This window comes from Corapipo altera, unplaced genomic scaffold (genome assembly GCF_003945725.1).
Source record: "Corapipo altera isolate COAL_440 unplaced genomic scaffold, ASM394572v1 201, whole genome shotgun sequence".
Lineage (NCBI taxonomy): Eukaryota > Metazoa > Chordata > Aves > Passeriformes > Pipridae > Corapipo > Corapipo altera.
The window spans coordinates 2,967,853-2,970,101 of record NW_020884940.1 but is presented as its reverse complement, the minus strand read 5'-3'; positions in this window follow the sequence as shown (position 1 = coordinate 2,970,101).

Here is a 2,249-nt window from a genome sequence, read left to right as displayed (position 1 = left end):
TAAATGGGGGTGGGCAGGACCCCAAATCCCAGAGTCTGTGGGTGCTGGATGGGGGTGGGCAGGACCCCAAATCCCAGAGCCTGTGGGTGCTGGATGGGGATGGGCAGGAGCCCCCAGGGTGGGACACTCACCCCTCTCTCCCTCTCCCACCAGCCACAGCACCCTCGGCCCTGCGCCCCCCACCCATCTCGGCCGCCGGAGCAGAGAGGAGAGGAGGGGGCCACCACCCCCGGGGGCACCCTGGCCCCGTTGCCCCCCGCTTCGCCCCCCGGCCCCCGCCTCGGCCGTGGCGCCGGCGCCGCATTCTCTCTCTCTTTCTCTCTCTCTCTCTCTCTTTCCTCCCAGCCAGAAGCAGAGGGACTCTTTAATTTTTATTTTTTATTTGATTAATTTTCATTTTCTGCACAAAACCAGCAATTGTAAATACTTTTGAAGAAAAGAAGTTAAAGAAAAGAAAAAAAAAAAAAAGTTTAAGGATTAAAAAAAAAAAATAAAAAAATAATAATAATAATAAAAAAAAAATAAATAAAATTTTAAAAAAGCCGAAAAATCACACACGCGGAGAAAAAAAAATAAAATAAGAGAGAGGCACGCACCGGAGGGAGAATCCAAAAAAAAAATGATGGAGAACAGACCTAAAGCATCCAAGAGGTGAATATGCAGCAGAAAAGAGCAAAAACCCCCCCAGTATGCACTGAGAAAAAAATTTATTTACAGACCGAGCGACAAAAAAAGGAAAAAAAATGAAAAAAAAAAAAAAGAAAAAAGTAACAATAACCTATTTATTGTATATAATGTTTTATTATAAATCGTGTCTTGTATATTGCATTCTGTACATCTGCTGTGGTTTTGTGGTGTGCAACTTCCGCATGGGTTCCTTGGGTTTCCGTTGCCTTTTTTTTTAATGATTTGATGATGATTTGGGTTTTATTTTTATTATTATTCCGAAGAACGAAGGCGGGTTTTTGGTTTTTGGTTTTTTTTTTTTCGGTTGGTTTTTTTTTTTTTTTGGCAGTACACACCCAAAGATCCAAAATTTGTATAAAAACAAAAAGGAGTTTAAAAAGAAAAGAAAAAAAAAAACAAACAAAAAACAAAAAACACACACACAAAAAAAGCCAAAAAAAAAGAAAAAAAATAAAAAAAAAAAAAAAAAAGAAAAAAAAAGGAATAAATCAATCACAGACCCTCTGGGTGGGAAGGGGGAGTGGGGGGGACGGGGAAGGGGGGGCCCCGGGGGGGGATGGGCCGGGGGGGTGGGTGGGTGTGTGGGTGCCGGGGGGGGCTTTGGGGTCCTCTCCCCCCCCCAATCCCCTGCGTGTGTCCCCCCCTCCTCAAGAATTCGGCAACTTCTGGACAAAACCCGAGGAAACACACACACAAAAAGAGAGGAAAACCACCCTGAAGTGGATAAAAAAGGCAAAATTAAAAAAAAAAAAAAAAAAGGAAAAAATCCCCCAAATGGGGGAAAAACCCCCCCCCCTCCCCCCCCCCCCCCCCCCCCCCAGCTGCCCTGCGCAGTGTTTGTGCTGCCCTGGCCGGAGGGGCCCCCCCAATGAGCCCCCCCCTCCCGGCTCCCCCCCCCGCTTTGCCCCTCAAACGGTCTTTTTGTGTTATTTAGGAAGGAATTTTTAATAGGCACTTTTTTTATATTAAAAAGAAACCTATATATTGAGCGATGCCCGCTGCTTTCTTGCTTTTCTTTTTTTTTTTTGGTTTTTTTGGGGGGGGCACGGCCTGGCTGTGCCACGGCGGGGAGGGGGCTGCTGGAGGGATGCCGACCCTCCCTGAATTTAGGGAGGATGCCAGGATGTGGCTCTAAGGTGGGAATTGCAGCAAGAAAGCTGAGTTTTGGTACTAATTAGGGGTGTGGTGTGACACCGGGGGGGGGCCCCTCTGCTGCTCCCCTGGGGATGGGGTGGCAGCAGGGGGTCCCGGGGGGACAATGCAAGGGGCTGGTGGCACCTTGGGTGGCACCTCGGCTTTCCAGGCAGGATGATTGCCCACCCCTCCCTGGCACCAATGCGGCGTGGGGGGGACACACGCACACACACAGAGGGATACAGGCGCTGATGGATGAGAAAAGCATCAACACCAGAAAGGAGCGGGAAAAAAAAAAAAAAAAAAAAAGGGAGCAAAATAAAGACGAAACAAATAAAATTCAAAACCACACCAACTTCCAGCCTGGGAAAACGAAGGCGGCAGCATCCTCCGGGCGAGGAGAGGGGAGGGGGGGGTGTCGCGGGGTG